Source organism: Thermobia domestica, chromosome 6, assembly GCF_964235325.1.
Source record: "Thermobia domestica chromosome 6, izTheDome1.hap1.1, whole genome shotgun sequence".
NCBI lineage: Eukaryota > Metazoa > Arthropoda > Insecta > Zygentoma > Lepismatidae > Thermobia > Thermobia domestica.
The window spans coordinates 284,881,139-284,893,822 of record NC_137459.1 but is presented as its reverse complement, the minus strand read 5'-3'; positions in this window follow the sequence as shown (position 1 = coordinate 284,893,822).

Genomic DNA, 12,684 nt, shown 5'->3' with positions numbered 1-12,684 from the left:
TATATATAGTTTACCTTGCAGTATTTGATTTTAATTTTTGCGCCACCTATAGTGTGACGCCCGCTGAAATTTCGCGCCCCCGGCCTCTTTAGTTTACATAGTTTTACGCTCCGCCTTTATGGGGTAGTCCCACCTATGAGTTGATTTTGTTCCCTTTTATGGGTATCAATTTGAAGAATGTTATTTTCTTTCTTACCTTATATGTAAACTAAAGAAAAGGGAATACTTATATGTATTCTTAACTATTTTTGTTCCCTTTGATAGGTCCCTGCGCCCACCTTAGCATTGCCTTTGGGATCACGTCATGGGGTTACGTGATGTTAGGCCATGCTTTTTTGTGTTTATATGCTTCGCTTTTATGGGGTAGTCCACTGAGGGATTTGTTTCGTTTCCTTTTATTGGTATACAATTTTGGAGATTGCTATCTTTATTTTTACCTTATAGGTTGTATGTATAGTCCGTTCCCTTTGATCAGTATTAATGATTGATTTTTGGGAATTATTATGTTATATGATTATACGGAGACGTACTTAAAATTGTTGAATTAAATTTGATAAGTACTTTGTGATCCATTTTGTTCCGCTTCAGGGGCGAACATGGATACCTTACATGTGTTGATTACTACGTTATAGACATTGCAATCGCCCCGAGTTCAATTCTTGGTGCTATTTAGGAAATTTTGATATTAACGTCCCCTCGGGGCTAAGCAAAAATAATAATAAGAAATGGTGAAATGAGAAAACAACATAAACTTACTTGGTTGTGGATTGAAGCAGAGACCTCACACACTAGTGATAAGCGTTCTACTACTGAGCCACCGTGCCCCATTGAGAAGTTTTAATTTTTGGTGCGAGTAGTTTCAAGTATGAAAAGAATACGAGCAGATTTAAACAGGTTATGTTACATTACACATTTCTGCTCGTTGTTACGCATGGAAGTTCGTTATTGTGAAATTGCATAATCTGCTTTTTCGAAGAGTACTACATCAGCATTTTTCTCTCAGCTGTTAGTGCAACGAAGGGCTTTTAAAGCTCAACTTTACAAGTATGTCAAAGACAGTTTCGTAACATGTCGATGAGTGTTACATTTTTTCAATCAAGTTTAAGGAAAACGAATCACTTTAGATGTGTTAATTTCAATGTCGTAATAAATCAACGAAGGCATATTTTCTTGTCAACGGTATGATGCCATGAAGGAATTGCGATACTAGATGATTAATTAAAATATATCGTAACTATTGATGTGTCAGGAGAAACGTGAATAATGTCACAACCAATCACATTGTTTGTTACATCACGTTTCGACTCATGATACATGATGATACATGATGTTTTCATTGGCTCGCCGTGATGTCATTTATTAATTTCCTTGATTTTATCTGTTGATAGTGATGTCACTTTACAGCTGAAAAACGTTTCTGAAGTAATTAAAAATCCATTTCTCATTTTTCAAGTCCCATATCCACAAAGACCTTGAAATTGAGCAGGTGTATCTCTTGTTTCAGCGTGGCTTTACTCCGTTCCTTGAATTTGAGGAAGTTCATTAAGATTTTCTCCTCAGACAAGTTTATCAACCGCGTTACTTAATATCAATGGAGTGCTTTTGAAATGTATTACGCATGAGGATAACATTCTTATCACTAACGCTCTGTTTTATTTTAGCATGAAATATTTAGTCTATGGGAGAGCAAATGGAAGAATTAGTTGGAATACCCTCAGTTACTTGACCGGGGATCAAATCAAAAATTCCACACACTAGAAGTAAGCACGAGAAATATGATTTGTTGATTTTTGTTTAGCGTCCCTTCAGCATTGAGGCTAGGAATACAGCTTAATGTTTAATCTGAGCGCATACTGGTTGTTGAACCCGGGCCAGAGGTACGTAACGCTAGCCACATAGCTATGAAGAAGCTCAGCTTCTGAAAGTTACCATTAACATAATTTTAAAATTACAAAAATTTAGTTTTTCAAAAAAAAAAAAAACTCCGCAAGAATTTGTTTCCTTACAGCGTGCGTTTTAACAGCGAGACGTGGACCTACAGTTTAGTGTGGGATCTGACCTCTCGCCGTGAATCGAATTTGAGACTTCCTTGTCTATCCGCTTAGCTCGAAAAAGCAAGCGTATGAGATTTTGTTTCCGTTTCATGTTCGTTATACGTTTCAAAGTTCAGTGTCAGGATAAAAAATTCTTACTACAATGATTCAGTCAGCACAGTTAGAAAACAATTTCTTTCATTCTTTTTATCACTACAGAAACTTAGGTCAGTTACATTTTGATGTTGCTCCCGGGTTTGATTTCCAGTATGACGACAATACAATTTTTTAACAGTGGAACTCTTTGAGATATGATAATTCTTGTAGCATTGATCGTGTAGTCATTCTGATACCGTTAAACATGTAAGCGATCTCTGATTTTTCGGAATTCAATTTTAATTCGTGCTTTTTTTCTCTCTCGTTTTTGATATTTGTTTTCTTTGCCCATTCCTTTTTGTTTTACCTTATCTTTTCTTGTTTGAATAGGGGGGCGCGGTGGCTCAGTGGTAGAGCGTTCACCTCTGGTGCTTGGGGTCCCGGGTTCGATCCCAGCCCCCGCCAAGTGAACCTTGTGGTGGACAAACACCGTGCTCGTGGGTTTTCTCGGGGTTCTCCCGTTTCCTCCCACCTTCTTCATTCCACCATTTCACTCATCTCTCCTTATCACCGTCTCCTTTAGCCTAACTGGCATAACCGTGGGACGTTAAACTTAAAGATTTCATTTCATTTTTTTCTTGTTTGAATATGGCTACCTTTGCTTTACTGTTTCCCGAGAAACCAATTGACATTATCGGAGTTTTAATCTCGGAGGACGAATACTGGAAACTCAAATCAATACTCCGACCAGTGACACCGATATTGTTGAGTGGGTTCAGACCTCCTTTCAACATATGTTGGATTACTTATTGGAAAATGTCGACGAATCATCGATGGTTGGATTATCTATTTTATCTCATGATGAGAAGAATCAGCAGTTTTATTTATCTTTTCGGATTGTAAGTAATCTGACACTGGAAACTTAATGGGCTTGTTCGATTGCATTATTCAAACTAACGATACTTTTGTCATGAACGAACCGTTCATTTCATATTTTCAGCATATGGATATGCCCCGAGGATTTGGATTAGTGCGTCAAGGTCTTTTATCAAACGACGAGGTATTAAAGTGCGAGAAAGGCATTCTACGACTCAAAAACACCGACAAAAATTGCTTGGCTTATGTGATTGGACTGAAAAAATATAAGGATCCCAATAACAACGTTTACGATCAATATCTCAAACAGTTCAAATATGTCGTCATCCCAGACGTACTTGAACTTTTGTCCATTTCCTCCGTGAATTTAGATCATGGAGGATCCGTGGAAGAATTGCGAGAATTGCAACACTACTTGAGCAATTATTAACTTACAGTATACACCAGCTTCTCCGGAGATGATACTCTGTATGATGGGCCTAATGGCGAAGACAAAATTCCAATCAATTTAATGTACAACAATCCTCATTATGACATCATCACGTCATTAAAGTCCGTTTTTCTACTAAGTACTATTGTGTTGCATGCCACAAAATTTACGTTCATCGTACCGCACACGTCGAAAACTGTTCCATCATGTGTGAGAAATGTTTGCAGAAACCGCCATGCAGTAAGACCGAGACGGAGAAGCAGTGTCCAGAATGCAATCATGAATTTTATGGCGAAACATGCTATACAAATAATTTGAGTGTACCATATCATAAAGACCAACCAATATGCAAGGTGGTAAAACAATGTTCCAAATGTCTACGCATTTATTCGTTTGTCCATACAGGTGAAAGAGAACATCATTGTTCATATTTGATTTGTAACGTTTGTCGTAAACATGTTATGTCTACCCAGCAATGCTACATGAAGCCTGATACGACTCAAATAAAACCTGGAGTTCCATCAGTGTTACATGACAAGAAGTCTATGATTGTTTTTATGATATCGAAGCCACACAGAATACTTTCTTGATGAAGACACGTTCATTCATAAGTCCAATTTACTGGTGGCGCAACAAGTATGTTACAACTGTATTCAATATGAAGATATACATCATCCGTGTGAAGTTTGTGGACAGCGGGAAGATATTTTTCAAGATGATCAGATCAATGCCTTTCTTGCGTATTTACGTCAACCAAGACCCAACATCAAACTTATTGTATCTTTGGCACATAACTCTAAGGGGTATGATGGTCATTTTATTCTTAAATACTTAGTGGAAGAACATGAATTGAAACCTACTTTGATTTTGAACGAAGCAAAAATTTTAACCATGAAAGTGAATCACTTATCGTTTATTGACTCCTTAAATTTCATGCGAATGGCTTTAAGTAAACTCTCCAAGGCATTTCATTTACCAGCGACAAAATGATATTTTCCACACTTTTCTAACCTCCTGCAAATAAAGCGTATATGGGAAAATTACCGGACATACATTATTACGGTGCAGATGAAATGAAAGTGGGTGAACGAGAGATATTCATGACGTGTTACAACGAACATCAGAGCGATTCGTTTATTTTCCAAGAAGAATTGGTGAAATATTGTGTCCAGGACATTAACGTACTTCGAATTGCTTGTGTATCTTTCATGACCACTTTTGAACATGAAACCCACGTCAATCCTTTCCTGGAGGCTATCACTTTGGCGAGTGAGTTCAATTTAGTACTTCGACGAAATTTCTTAAAACCCAATACTATTAGCATTCTTCCTGCACGAGGATATCGTCACACAAATAACACTAGTTAACAAAGGTTTTGTTACATAAAAGGAAATAGCTGTTCCTAAAGGAACTTTTTGTGTTGAGTTCGAATATGCACTCGGTTTTTCTCCATCACGTACGATTTTCCCGTAACAGAGGAATTTTCGAGAAAATCCCTCAAAAATTTCCCTTTTCGTTTATTTTACACCCCAAGATCATGTCCCCTTGCATATACTAACATAGAAATTATACCTAAGTATACTTTGATTCATATTTAACAAACCCTCCAAGTTTCGTAATAATCGCTCTATTCTTTCTAGAGAAATAAATGTGTTTGTATGTATATTGTGTGTACTGTTTATTGCACCTTATAGTAATGCTTTCAGATCTCTTAAGTTAAGGTAAAACGTTTTGCTTTATTACCACAAACACGTATATAAAATATAATACAATATAATTTACAAGTGTGACAATTTACAATAAACAATAATACAAATGTACCAAAAGGTCATGAAAAGACAATCAAAACTATCACAATATATGAAACTTCCATTGGGTTACAAAAACGTACACTACTTCCTTCTTTTGTAAGAAATGTTGCATTCTCTAACAAGACCCCAACAATAGTCCCCCATCATTGAAGGATCCCATCGTCCCTGGTACCTTTTCTCCATTGCCGTTATATCTTGGTGGAATCTTTCCCCCTGTTCGTCGCTGAGAGCACTTAGGTTAGCAGGAAAGAAGCTGAGGTGGGAGTGCAAAAAGTGGATTTTTAAAGACATTCTACAACCCAACTATTTGTATTTCTGTATCATGTCCTGTACGATTTCTGTGTAACTCTCAGCTTTGTTATTGCCCAGAAAGTTGCGCACAACACACTTAAATGCTGTCCAGGCAGCTAGCTCAGCACTGTTTAACTTGCTGTCAAAGCTATCATCAAGCATTAATTTCCTAATTTGGGGACCAATAAACACTCCCGCTGAAATCTTAGCATCACTCAGGTTAGGGAACTTATCTCGCAAATACTTGAAACCTTCACCAGATGTGTCCATGGCTTTGACAAAGTTGTTCATAAGTCCTAACTTGATATGAAGTGGCGGTAGTAATATCTTATTAGGATCTACCAAAGAAGCGTATTTGACGTTGCATTCTCCAGGTACGTAATTCACTCTAGGTTCCCATTCCTTCACTTCATAATGTTTGTCATCAGCTCGGCTATCCCATAAACATAAAAAACATTGGTACTTCGTGTAACCGCACTGCAGTCCTAATAAAATATCAACTACCTTGAGATCACAACATATTTGCCAACAATGGTCCTTGTAATTTATAAGATTTAGCAAAGTTGACATGGTGTCATAGGATTCCTTAATCTTCACTGAGTGCGCAAGTGGTATAGAAGGTTTTTCATTTCCATTATATAAAAGGACAGCTTTAAGGCTGAGCTTTGACGCGTCGATAAATAACCTCCATTCTTCTGGAACGTAAGGAATTCCTAGCTCCGCCATCAACCCATTTATATCCGTACACATTATCTTGCATTGAGAAATAGCTTGAAAATTGAACATGCCTTTTCCTGTACACTGATATGTTCGTTTCTGCATCCAATAAGTTCCACTGCTGGAGCCTTGATCCCAGAAGTTCCGCCTCTTGTTTTGTCAGGTGCAAATCACGGACTAGGTCATTAACTTCACATTGCCGGATGAAATGTGGCTCGCGAACACAGTCAGGGATGAACGTTGGATCCTTGGATGTACATGTTGATGTCGATGGTTCATCAAGGTCATGATCATCATCAGAGTCTTTTGGCCATATCTCTTCCCAGTTGGTAGGGGGCTCGGGAAGTGGAAGTTCGTCCCCGTGCGGAATAGGTCTAATTGCGGATTTAACGTTGGGATAACTTATTGTGTATTTGCTTTATTTAGAATGTCCCTTAACTACTGTGAGACAAAAATAACAATCATCCAGATGGTTGGTGGGTTCTCTCCACACCATTGGTACAGCAAATTTCATGAACCTCCGTTTCCCTTTGACCCATGCAAGTAAAGTGACGTAGCACGACGCACAAATTATGTTGGGTGCCCAAGTTTTGTCCTGATCTCCCACACGACATCCGAAATATATATAGTATGCTAGTTTCACCGATGGCGTAATGGATCTACACTGTCCTTTAGCTACAAACTGGCCACACACATAACAATAACTATTTGGTGTCTTAACACACGAACGCCGTCCTCTTGACGCCATTGTACTGATCACAAACTAAATTTCTGGTCTTAGTTGGGTATACTGCCGTTAAGATCAAACATGAAAGCACTCAGCAGCAAACACAACTTGCTGCTGGTGTTTGTAGTAATAAAGCAAATCGTTTTTACCCCAACTCAGGAGATCTGAAAGCATTACTATCAGGTGCAATAAACAGTGCACACGTATACATACAAATATATTTATTTCTCTAGAAAGAACAAAGCGATTTTTACGAAACTTTTAGGGTTTATTAAATATAAATCAAGGTATAGTTAGGTATAATTTCTATGTTACTATATGTAAAGGGACAGGAGCTAGGGGAATAAAATATCTGAAAAAGGGAAATTTTTGAGGGAATTTCCCGAAAATCCCTCTGTTACGGGAAAACTGTACATGATGGAGAGAAACCGAGTGCATATTCGAATTCAGCGCAGAAAGTTCCTTTAAGATCAGGTGATTTTTCTCAGGTAACAAACAAAAAGTTTAAATTTGTTAACTAGTGTAATCAGTCACGAATTGCTTTGCAGTGGCTTGCCTACATGCAGGACATCCAATTCCATATGCAGAAAGAGGAAAAGACGTTTTTGTTGCTGGTTTTCATTTGGACGGACACTACAAACATACCGACACGGAAGAGGAACATGTGTATGAATTTCAAGGATTTAGGTTCCATGTCTGGCCTGTTTGTGTCCCTAGAGGCCGTGATGTGCCCATTTATGAGAAATCCGAAGAAACTATGAACTATTGCTAAGAGAAAACACAGCGTAAAATGAAATTATTACGATCCATGGAATATAAAACACATGATATGTGGGAATGTGAATTTCGTCAATGTTAAAATATAATCGAGCATTGGCCTTGTCTTTAGGTACACGCCCTTAATCTAATAAGACACCATTAAATCTAAGACTCAACTCTTATGGTGGCCGTGTTAATGCCATTAAATTGTATCACGTCGCAAATGAAAATGAAGGGCGAAGAAATTCGATATTTTGACATTTTTTCATTATATCCGTATATCAATAAACGTGGACGGTATCCAATAGGGCACCCACAAATATACCTACAGGAAGATCCAAATATGCCTCCCATTCATGATGTGAACGGTTTAGATAAGTTAAAGATTTTGCCTAGCAGAAATGTCTTTCATCCAGTACTGCCATTTCGCTCAAATAAGAAGTTGCTGTTTCCAGTTTGTCCTTCTTGTGCCAGAGCATTAAATGAAGATTCTGATTGTACAAATTCCGACTGTGAACGAAGTCTAACAGGAACGTGACTGGCCTATGAAATTAAAAGAGCCATTGAACTTGGGCATATCATGTAATTGAAATTTACGAAATTTGGGATTACGACCTCACCGTATATGATCCTGAAACCAAGACTGGCGGATTATTCAGCGAATACATCAACACATTTTTGAAATCCGAGGTGGTAGCTTCTGGATGTCCTGCCAATTGCGTCACCGAAGAAGAAAGCAGAAGTACATTCAAATGGTACAACAACGTGAAGGCATAACTTTGCATGCAGCAAATATAATGACAAATTCAGGAAGTCGTAGTCTTGCAAAGCTCTGTTTGAGTGCCTTCTGAGGACGACTCGCTAAAAGTGATAATTTCAGCCAAACGACCCCAAAGAACTGTATCAGAATTAACTGCTCCAGATATAGAAGTCAAGCAAATTTTACCTGTGAATGATTCGTTTTTATACCTTTATTGGCAGTGTGAAGATGATGTTCCAGTACAAAATCAGAATTCTAATGTTGTCCTTGGAGTATTTACAACGTCTCAAGCTCGTCTGGAATTCTACAAATATTTAGAACTGCTGCAAGAAACAGTGCTATATTTCGATACATATTATGTGATATTCATACAACGACCATCAGAAACCGTAATAGAACCAGAAGTGCTTTTTGGTTCAATGTCAAAGGAACTGTAATCAATTCGATCAAAAGCATACATTAAAAAATTCGTGTCTGGTGGTCCAAAACGGTATGCTTTAGAAATCTATGACCCCGAAACGAAATCAATCAAGTATGTATGCAAAATTCGTGGATTCACACTCAATTATACAGCAAGCCAAAAGTTAAATTTCAATAGTTTGGAGAAAATAATCGTTAATCAATCCAGTGAAAAAATCTCCATTAGCACGCCACACAAAATTTACAGAACCCAGGATCGTTATCTTATCACGAAACCTGAAGAAAAGAAGTACATTTTCAATTATAAAAACGCGGATTAATACCAGATACATACGAAACATTGCCCTATGGGTATATATAAAAAAATAACAGACATATTTTCCCTAATTCCACCAACATCAATGACGGGCAAAAAGTCAACCGTAACACGAGACATGTTTCAGCGATGTACGAATGAGTTCCCTTTGATGCTACAGCGGAGACAAACTCAGGTGCAGAAGATGACATCACCTTGCAGAAACCATTGGAGGAAGCGAGTTCAGGTACATCACATTTGCTTTTCTTTTTCTCAACTGACTCTTTCTTGATCAGTTAGTTTATGTTTTTGTTAAAGTTTAATAATCTGTTTTTCTTCTTTTACAGGAAACAAAATAATAGAATCACGTATATTCATGTGTATTATTTTCGCTTTACAGAATTTGTACCCGTTCCAGTCACGTTTTTCCTTGAAGAAAATTAAATGTACACAAACCTGGAGAAAAAGCAATTATGTGTTTTATTTCATATCCTAAAATAAATGTACAGAAACATGAAGAAAAAAATAATTCTGTATTTTATTTCACATCCTAAAATCAAATTCTTTTTCTGTACCTCGATTTCAATGTCTTTTTCTGAATCAATTTACCAGTAAAATAAAATTTCTGAAATCAATGTTTTGCGGGAAAAAATCACACTAAATTTTTGTTTCCGAACTTTCTTCATGTACGAAACAAAATGTTTTGTGTACGAAATAAAATTCTGTTTTAGAAAAAAATTGAGTACGAAAGAAAAAAATCTGTTTCAGAAAATGTTTTGTGCACGGAACAAAATTCTCTTTCAGAAAAAAAAAATGTGCACGAAACAAAATTCTGTTCAAGATAAAAATTGTGTACGAAAAAAAAAATCAGAAAAAAATTGTGTACGAAACAAATCTGTTTCAGAAAATTTGATAGTGTTGGCAACACTGAAAAATGCGCGACCATTGTTACCAATTCATTGTTGCTACATGAAACCAACTAGACTCGAACCAACAGTCCTAAACGACTGATTCATCTCTAAATACAGCCAACTAAACAATAAGGTTATCTTTATACGTTTCAATGCGAATGCTTAGCACTGAGTCAGCAAGGTTTCCTTTAAGGTCAAAGTCTCACACGAAGTAAAAGAGATGATAACACAGACCTTCTAACGTTCTATATTAAACATAAACTTATCGAAAAACTGCTAGCAGTGAATGGACACGGTGGTTCAGCGCTTGTCTCTGATGTGTGAAATGCCTGGTTCAATTCGGAAGCAAGTAAGTTTATGATGTTTTCTCATTTCATCATTTCTCATCATCGTCGTCTCCCTTAGCCTCAAGGGGACTTTCAACTCAACATTCCCTGAAACTAGCACCAAGAATCGAACTCGAAAGATTGCAATGTCTATAACATAGTATCTACATATGTAAAGTATCCTAGTGGCGGCTAATGTTAGTGTTGCAGCGTTGCGAAACGACAAACTATTTTAAGAAAAAATATTATTAGCAATACTAGTAAAGGCCAGAAGAAAATACTTTCTAATACTCCCATATATACTTTAAATAACATTTTTTTCCCTTCTGTAACTGCCCGTTCCTTTAATCTGTTTTAAAAAGCGAAAAATAACCCTTCACAGAGTATCTAATTTATATTGCGTTGCAGCGAGCATATAACGAGCAGATTCCTTTAGCGCGGCAATTGGAGCGAATGTTAAGTCTCCTTTCCCCTATCTCAGAAGTTAAAGGCTCTGGTCGTTGCAGCGCTTCTGCAACACAGCACAGTTTCCAGTGAACGAGAAGGATTTTCGCACTAAATAAGATTTCTGAATTTTATTTCACTAGCAATTAACGAATGGAATTTGTTTTTATGCATTGATATTTTTTAATTATGACACTATACTGATGCAAATCCATGCAGTATAATGACAATTATAAAAAGTGATTGCAGAATTACAAAATAAAGAAAGAAAACATGTAGTAGAGTAGAAAACAAATGAAAGTAGACCCGCAGTTATAAGTTAGTTCTTAGTTTATATAGATAATGAAGGCTTCTTCTACAGTAATTTATAAACCAAATATTAAGTCAATATGTAGAATTCCCCCTCTGTGAATAGTATTTTAGTATATACATATTTCTTTTTTATAAAATAAGTATATTTTATATTCTTGATAATTTCCACATGAAACTTTATTATAGAGAACTGGGACTAGTTACCAATGCTCAGTGGCGTAGCCACGAGGGGGTCCACCGGGTCCGGACCTCCCAAAAATTCTGAAACTTGACTAACATATGTAGATTTTCTAACGAACTATACTTGTTTAAGAGAGAAGTGATTTATGTATGCTAAATATTTTATTTTACGCCTCATCATGTACTCATTCTTTGCTTATGAAAATAATCGTTATATCATTTTTTCTAAAAATATAAGTGACAGTCACTAAGAATTATTTATCTGTTTTTCGGGTGCAGTATTTGGATCTCCCTCAAATACTTTGGACCCCTCCGAGGTAACATTTCTGGGTGTAGAACTTGCAATGCTGTTTGTTTTGATGTTCTTTAATTTTTGGCTTTTGTTACATGCTACATCTGGCGGGTTTTAAGGTTTGCTTTCCAGAACGTATGTCATTAATAAGCACTGCTTCGCCTCATGTGGAAGTATATTGTGTTCATCGCGCATTGCGTATCAACCAAGACGGGTGATTTGGAATGTAGTTGTTTTTTTACGCAATGCGTGTCTGGATGTATGAATATGTGACATTCGCAATTCATATACCAGTGCCTCTTTTGTATCAACTGTTTTGGTTTTTATTTATTAGGTATAATTTTATCGTGTGTGCTTTAATTCTGTAAATAGCCTACAAATTCTGAATGAATAGTATACCATGACTTCTGTAAGTAACTTACAAAAAAGTGCCCAGCTTTCAACTGAGAAAAAACTTGCAATTAATGCTTAGACACAACAAGCAAAGGGCAATTCAGGAGAGAGTTCGAAAAGAAAATCCGGTTTAAATTTACAGGACATCATATGGCAGTACTGTTTGCACTAGATACATTTCAACAATTTGTTTTACATTTTCCTAGATAAACTGTGAATAAAATGTGTTCAATGTACATGTTTTCATAACACTAATCTCTGCTACGAACTTTCTTCAGTCTACGCTGAAGAGGAATTCGGATCACTATCAGGGACTGAGTCTGCTAGAATGAATTGTTCGCAATAATCTAGAAAAAATATTTAGTGAGCTTTTCAAATTAATATTAACTGTACCTATGGCGTCAGCAAAAGATGAAAAGTATTTTCCACATCAAAAAGAATTGACACTTTCAAGGAGGTGAATGTCCCAAGAAAGGTTATTACCGTTGGTTATACTTTACATCGAAGAAGACCTGACAATAATAATACAAGAGTTCAACTAGCATGTATTAGGCAGATTTGCTCCAATCAAATAGAGGAGAATGAACTTACTTATTAAAAAAAGGCGATTA